Here is an 8,473-nt window from a genome sequence, read left to right as displayed (position 1 = left end):
ACCCGCCTCGGCATCCCAAAGTGTTAAGATTACAGGCGTGAGCCACCAGGCCCAGCCAAGGCAGCTTCTTAACAGAAGAAATACTATTGCCTTCTATCCCCTCCCTGAAATCTCATTATCTATAGCAGGAAAGAAGACTAAGTAATGCAACCACACATAGACATACTTTTCCACAAGATGATGTCAGCCTCTGAAGCTCATTCAAATTCCAAAGATAATTATGTATAAGCTAATTTCTCTCTCCCTGGTCCATTCATTCTCCCTAATAATCATTACTGCCCCTCAAGAGAATTGTCTACAGTCCCCATCTCCTCCATCCCCTATGAAAAACCATATATACAGCCAGGTGTGGTGGCTCATGCCTGTAATCCTAGCACTTTGGGTAGTTGAGGCGGGTGGATCACCTGAGGTCAGGAGTTCGAGACCAGCCTGGCCAACATGGCGAAACCCCGTCTCTACTAAAAATATAAAAATTAGCCAGGCATAGTGGTGTGTGCCTGTAATCCTAGCTACACAGGAGTCTGAGGCAGGAGAATCGCTTGAACCCGGCGGGCAGAGGCTGCAGTGAGCCAAGATTGCACCACTGCACTCCAGCCTGGGCGACAGAGCAAGACTCCATCTCAAAAACAAACAAACAAACAAAAAACGGAATATATGCATCTGTGCCCCATTGAGAGCTTAGGAACAATCACTGTATGATTCCCACCTTCCCCTGCACATTAATAATTTTGTATGAATTTTTCTCCTATTCATCTGCCTTTGGTCAGTTTATTTTCTGTGAACCTTCAGAGTGAAAAGGTGGGAGTTTTCCTCCTTCAGCCCTTAAAAGAATAAGGAACTCCTGCCTTTCTGACTTTGAGGGAGAAGAAAAGGAAAAATCATTTGGGAAAAACAGGCTGCACCTGCACACAGATAAGCAACTTTGTCTAATTGGCGAGCTCCTAGGAAAAAAGTTTCCTCCCCTTTTCAGGCATATCCATGGTGGAAATTTACACAGGGAGGAGGGGGGCTTGCCTAAAACAAACCCACAGCTATCAAAACAAGAGACCCAGGCTTTGTGCTTGCCTAGATACATGCCCACAGCTGCTGTAAGATACTGGGAGTTGCACAGACAGCTTTACTGATGAGAAGTTATTCAAACTGCTAGAGATGAGAGATGAGTTTCTTAAAAAAGCTTTTGCATTCAGCCGTAACCCAGCAATCCACTTGGACTCCTCTCTCTGCTGCAGATAATTTTTTTTTTCCACTTATTATTATTCTTTTTTGAGACGGAGTTTCACTCTTGTTGCCCAGGCTCGAGTGCAATGGTGTGATCTCGGGTCACTGCAAACTCCGCCTCCCGGATTCATTCTCCTGCCTTAGCCTCCCAAGTAACTGGGATTACAGGCATGCCCCACCACACTTGGCTAATTTTGAATTTTTAGTAGAGATGGCATTTCCCCATGTTGGCCAGGCTGGTCTCAAACTCCTCACGTCAGGTGATCCACCCACCTCAGCCTCTCAAAGTGCTGGGATTACAGGTGTGAGCCACCGCACCCAGCCTCTTTCACTTATTAAACTTTCGTTCCAACCCACCTTTGTGTCCATGTTCCTTAATTTTCTAGGAGGTAGGACAAAGAACCCAGGGTACTAGTTCAGACAATGAGAAATGTCTACATTAAGATGCGTTGGTGAGACTCCGACCACTTTATTCATCACCTCTGTTTTCATTGAATTGTTTTAGTGATAAAATAACCAATTAAATAATTATAGACTGGGCATGGTGGTTCATGCCTATAATCCCAGCACTTTGGGAGACTGAGGCTAGAAGATAACTTGAGGCCAGGAATTCAAAACCACCTTGGACAACATGGCAGGGCCCTGTCTCTTAAAATTTTATTTAGTTAGTTAGTTTTAGTTTTTTGAGACAGAGTCTCACTCTGTCGCCCATGCTGGAGTCTAATGGCATGATCTCTACTCACTGCAACCTCTGCTTCCCAGGTTCAAGCTATTCTTGTGACCCAGCCTCCCCAGTAGCTGGGGCTATAGGTGGATGCCACCACACCTGACTAATTTTTGTATTTTTAGTAGAGATGGGGTTTCATCATGTCGGCCAGGCTGGTCTTGAACTCTTGACCTCAGGTGATCCTCCTTGGCCTCCCAAAGTGCTGGGATTACAGGTGTGAGCCACCATGCCTGGACAACAACAACAAAAAATTTTAAATAATAATTTTGACTGATTTCTGAGTGAGCTACCTAAGCTACAGAGTCTAAGGCTCAAGGATGAAAACTCAACAGTATAAAGGTAAAATGTTGAATGGATCTGGAGCTTGAGGCCTTGAAACAAAGTCCAACTCACTATGGTAAAAGGAAGATATTAAGAAGTTTAATACCTAAAGAGGTTTAGTGACTTGCTCTAGGTCATTTACCAAGTTAGTAGCAGACAGAGCTCCAGTGAGAAACCAGGTCTCCTGATGCCTCTCTCTGCCCTTTCTAATTGATTTTGATTTTCTCTCTCTCGCTGTGTGTGTGTGTCTGTGCATGCGGGGGTGTTTTAAAACTCTGTGCTTCTCTTGCAGTTCACTTGTCTTCTAAAAGTACAAGATGACATTAATTAGAATTTTAGCAGTATAAGATAAATAATATAAAAACTTCTCCCGGTTATGCTAATACAGCTCAAAATAGCTTTCAAATATCAAATATGAATTTAACTTGGAAAAATAAAATAGACTATGTCAATGAGTATGTTCTTCAACATCATATGGTAGTTCCTTTACCAATCTAATATACAATGTTAATGTTGTTTTCCCCCTAGGTTCTTCAGACAGATCCAAGTTGAATGAGCCTTCTGACAGTAATAAATTCAGAAAGAACTAGGATGAAAGCTTTATCGATCTATAAATATAAAGGTAGGGTGGCATCAATATATGGAAGACACAAGGCCCAGAAGTCCTTTTTTTTTTTTTTTTGAGACGGAGTCTCACTCTGTCGCCCAGGCTGGAGGGCAATGGCGTGATCTTGGCTCACTGCAAGCTCCACCTCCCAGGTTCAAGAGATTCTCTGGTCTCAGCCTCCCGAGTAGCTGGGATTACAAGCATGTGCCATCATGCCCAGTTAATGCTTTGTATTTTTAGTAGAGACTGGGGTTTCACCATGTTGGCCAGGCGGGTCTCAAACTCCCGACCTCACATGATCCACCTGCCTCGGTCTCCCAAAGTGCTGGGATTACAGGCGTGAGCCACTGCGCTCGGCCGAAAAGTTCTAAATAAAAACTCATTTTCGTACAGATGTTAACACAAATGACCCTATGGCTAAGTAGCTAGGGCAATGGTTACTCTCAGCAATGTAGCATATTGCTTTGAGTTGACAGACTATAAGATATGTTCAGTATTGAAGTTCTTAGGGGGATGCAGTAGATTGAGTGTAAAAGTCCCAATCTTGTGCCCCTCTCTGTGCTCCTACCATTTGTAATGTGCCTCTACAGTCAGCCTATGATACCACCACCACTGTAACCATAATAAGTTAGTTGCCCAGTGCCCACGGCAAGTCAATATGCCGAGACACTGGTTGCAGCGGAGAAAGAGGTTTAATCATAGGTTCACTGAATAAAGAGATGGGAGGAAACCTCAAATCCATCTCCCTAAGGAGTTTGGGGCTAGGGTTTTGGATGGGCCAAAGTATGGAGATAATTGATTGGTGGAGTGTGGGGGTGAAGTCATGGGACAGGGAGATAAACTATTTTCATGGTGATCCGATTCCTCTGGGCAGGGGTGGTGAGGGGTCCTCCAAATGGTTGCTGGAAGGCAGAACATGGTGGCTCACACCTGTAATCCTAGCACTTTGGGAGGCCAAGGCAGATGGATCATTTGAGGTCAGGAGTTCGTGACCAGCTTGGCCAACATGGTGAGACCCCGTCTCTACTAAAAATACAAAAATTAGCTGGGCATGGTGGTGGGCACCTGTAATCCCAGCTATGGAGAGGCTGAGGCAGGAGAATTGCTTGAACCCGGGTGGTGAAGGTTGCAGTGAGCCGAGATCATGCCACTGCACTCCAGGCTGGGTGACAGAACAAGACTCTGTCTCAATTTAAAAAAAGAAAAAAGAAAAACACAGGCCAGGCACAGTGGCTCACGCCTGTAATCTCAACACTTTGGGAGGCTGAGGCGGGTGGATCACCTGAGGTCAGGAGTTCAAGATCAGTCTGGCCAACATGGTGAAACCCCGTCTCTACTAAAAATACAAAAATTAGCTGGCCATGGTGGCAGGTGCCTGTAATCCCAGCTACTTGGGAGACTCAGGCAGGAGAATTGGTTGAACCCAGGAGGTAGAGGTTGCAGTCAGCCAAGATTGCACTATTGCACTCCAGCCCGGGCAACAAGAGCGAAATTCTGTCTCAAAAAAAAAAAAATTGCTGGCATTTGGGGTCTGAAAAACATCTTAAGTGATCCTTAAGCAAAAAGCCTTATGATTCTAATGTCAGAGAGCCTATCTACAGATACAACAGAGGTGCAAATCAATTCTTAAACAGTCTCGTGTCCCTAATGTCAGGGATCCTATCTGCAGGAACAATGGGAATACAAATGGTCACTATCTAGTGCTATGTGACTTTCAGCCACAAGAAAGTGGGCCAAAGTGCAGCCTGATTAATGCTTAATTGTAACTACATTTCTGTCCCCAGCCTGGCATGCCATTCTTGTCAACCTAGGTTTCACTACCCCAACCATCAAAATCTGGCTGGCTTTGTGACTTGCTTTGGCCCATAGAATGTGGTGGAAATGACCATGTGTCAGTTCTGTGACTAGGTCTCAAGAGGTCTTATACACCCTGCTGTCTCCATGAGAACAGGCCCAGGATAACCTACAGATAATGAGCAGTCTCAAAAGGCAGAGACAGGGCATCTAAACTGAGGCTATCCTAGAGTGACCAGTCCTTAGCTGACTTGCTGGTTAACTGGTGATGAATGAATGAGCCCAGCCACTCAATCATCCCTGTACTCCTGGTACATAACCCATTTGATCATGGTGGATTATCTTTTTGATATGCTGTAGGATTCACTTAGCTAGTATTTTGTTGAGGTTTTTTGCATCTATGTTCATCAGGAATATTGGTTTGCAGTTTTCTTTTTTTGTATGTCCTTTCTTGGTTTTGATATTAGCGTTTGTAGAATGATTTAGGGAGGTTTCCCTCTTCCGCTGTCTTGTGGAATAGTGTCAGTCGGACTGGTACCAATTCTTTGCGTGTCTGATAGAATTCAGCTGTGAATCCATCTGGTCCTGGATTTTTTTTTTCTTGGCCTTGTTTTTATTACCATTTCAATCTAGCTGCTTGTTATTGGTCTGTTCAGAGTTTCTATTTCTTCCTGGTTTAATCTAGGAGGGTTGTATGTTACCAGGAATTTATCCATCTCCTCTAGGTTTTCTAGTTTGTGCATGTAAAGGTGTTCATAGTAGCCTTGAATGATCTTTTGTATTTCTGTGGTGTCAGTTGTAATATCTCCTGTTTTATTTCTTTTTTCCTTTTTTTTTTTTTTTTAAGATGGAGTCTCGCTCTGTCTCCCAGGCTAGAGTGCAGTGGCGTGATCTCGGCTCACTGTAAACTCCACCTCCCGGGTTCACATCATTCTTCTGCCTCAGCCTCCTGAGTGTAGCTGGGATTACAGGAGCCTGCCACCACGCCCGGCTAATTTTGTATTTTTAGTAGAGATGGGGTTTCACCGTATTAGCCAGGATGGTCTCTATCTCCTGACCTCGTGATCCACCTGCCTTGGCCTCCCAAAGTGCTGGGATTACGGGACGTGAGCCACCTTGCCCGGCCCATTTCATTCCTAATTGAGCTTATTTGGATCTTCTCGATTCACTTCTTGGTTAATCTCACTATCACTAGCAGTCTTTCAATTTTATTTATCTTTTCAAAGAACCAGCTTTGTGTTTCATTTATCTTTTGTATTTTTTGTTTGTTTCAATTGCATTTAGTTCTTATTTCTTTTCTTCTGCTGGGTTTGGACTTGGTTTGTTACTGTTTCTTTAGTTCCTGAGATGTGACCATAGATTGTCTATTTATGCTCTTTCAGACTTTTTGACGTAGGTGTTTAAGGCTATGAGCTTTCCTCTTACCACCGCTTTTGCTGTATCCCAGAGGTTTGATAGGTTGTGTCACCATTATCTTTCAGTTTGAAGAATTTTTAAATTTCCATCTTGATTTCATTGTTGGCCCCAGAATCATTCAGGAGCAGGTTATTTAATTTCTATGTATTTGCGGGGGTTTGAGGGTTCCTTTTGGAGCTGATTTCCACTTTTACTCCACTGTGGTCTGACAGAGTACTTGCGTGATCTTGGCTCACTGCAACCTCTGCCTCCCAGGTTCCAGCAATTCTCCTACCTCAGCCTCACGAGTAGCTGGTATCACATGCGTGTGCCACCACGCCTGGCTAATTTTTGTATTTTTAGTAAAGATAGGGTTTCACTATGTTGGCCAGGCTGGTCTCAAACCCCTGACCTCAGGTGACTCGCCCACCTCTGCCTTCCAAAGTACTGGGATTATAGGTGTGAGCCACCGTTCCCAGCCTTAAATTTGTTGAGATTTGTTTTGTGGCCTATTATGTGATCTATCTTGGAGAATGTTTCATGTGCTGATGAATAGAATGTATATTCTGCAGTTGTTGGGTAAAATGCTCTGTAAATATCTGTTAAGTTCCATTTGTTCTAATGTATAGTTTAAGATCATCATTTCTTTGTTGACTGTCTTGATCACCTGTCACTGGAGTATTGAAGTCCCCCACTATTATTGTGGTGTTGTCTATCTCATTTATTAGGTCTAATAGTAATTGTTTTATACATTTAGGGGCTGCAGTGTTAGGTGCATATATATTTATGATATATATGTTTTCCTTTTGACTAGTCCTTTTATCATTGTATAATGTACCTCTTTGTCTTTTCTTTTTTTTTTTTGAGATGCAGTCTTGCTCTGTCACCCAGGCTGGAGTGCAGTGGCATGATCTCTGCTCACTGCAACCTCTGCCTCCCAGGTTCAAGCGATTCTCCTGCCTTAGCCTCCCAAGTAGCTGGGACTACAGACACATGCCACCACACCCAGCTAATTTTTGCATTTTTAGTAGAGATGGGGTTTCACCATCTTGGCCAGGCTGGTCTTGAACTCCTGACCTCAGGTGATCTGCCCATTCCAGCCTCCCAAAGTGCTGGGATTATAGGCATGAGCCACTGCGCCTTGCCTTTTTGTCTTTTTTAACTGTTGTTGGCTTAACGTCTGTTTTGACTGACACAAGAATAGCTACTCCTGCTCACTTTTGATGTCCATTTGCATGGAATGTCCTTTTTCATCCCTTTACCTTAAGTTTATGTGAGTCCTTACATGTTAGATGAGTCTCTTGAAGACAGCAGATACTTGCTTGCTGAATTCTTATTCATTCTGCCATTCTATATCTTTTAAGTAGAGCATTTAGGCCGTTTACATTCCGTGTTAGTATTGAGAAGTGAAGTACTATTCTATTCATTGTGCTAGTTATTGCCTGAATACCTTGTGTGTTTTTCTCGTTGTGTTATTGTTTTATAAGTGCTGTGAGATTTATGCCTTAAAGAGGTTCTATTTTGGTGTATTTTTGAGGATTTGTTTCAAGATTTAGAGCTCCTTTTAGCAGTTCTTGTAGTGCTGGCTTGGTAGTGGCGAATCCTCTCAGCATTTGTTTGTCTGAAAGAGACTGTGTTTTTCCTTCATTTATGAAGCTTAGTTTCACTGGATACCAGATTCTTGGCTGATAATTGTTTTGTTTAAGGAGGCTAAAGACAGGACCCCAATCCCTTCTGACCTGTAGGGTTTCTGCCAAGAAATCTGCTGTTAATCTGATAATTTTTCCTTTATAAGTTACCTGATGCTTTTGCCTCACAGTTCTTAAGATTCTTTCCTTCATCTTGACTTTAGATAACCTGAAAATTATGTGTCTACATAATAATCTTTTTATCATGAATTTCCTGGGTGTTCTTTGAGCTTCTTGTATTTGGATGTCTAGATCTCTAACACGGCTAGGGAAGTTTTCCTCAATTATTCCCTCAAATACGTTTTTCAAACTTTTAGATTTCTCTTCTTCCTCAGGAATACCAATTATTCTTAGGTTTGGTTGTTTAACATACTCCCAAACTTCTTGGAGACTTTGCTCATTTTAAAAATCCTTTTTTCTTTGTCTTTGTTGGATTGGGTTAACTCGAAAGCCTTGTCTTCGAGCTCTGAAGTTTTCTTCTGCTTGTTTCAATCTTGCTTGAGAATACCTGGATGCTGATTTGGTTGTCTTTATCCTACATGGGTATGTGGCTTTGCCTGTGCTCAGGTTGTTTCAAGAACCAAGAGAAGTTGATATTGTAAGAGATTAGTGATACGTATGTGTGTGTTTATGCATGCGTATAGATACATATATATATTTTTCTAGAGTAGCTTGTATATAAAAGGACAGTGATATAGCAAGAAATAAGCTGCTGTTTTTAAC

Source organism: Theropithecus gelada, chromosome 20, assembly GCF_003255815.1.
Source record: "Theropithecus gelada isolate Dixy chromosome 20, Tgel_1.0, whole genome shotgun sequence".
NCBI classification, from domain to species: Eukaryota; Metazoa; Chordata; class Mammalia; order Primates; family Cercopithecidae; genus Theropithecus; species Theropithecus gelada.
Note: the sequence above shows the minus strand (reverse complement) of the source record.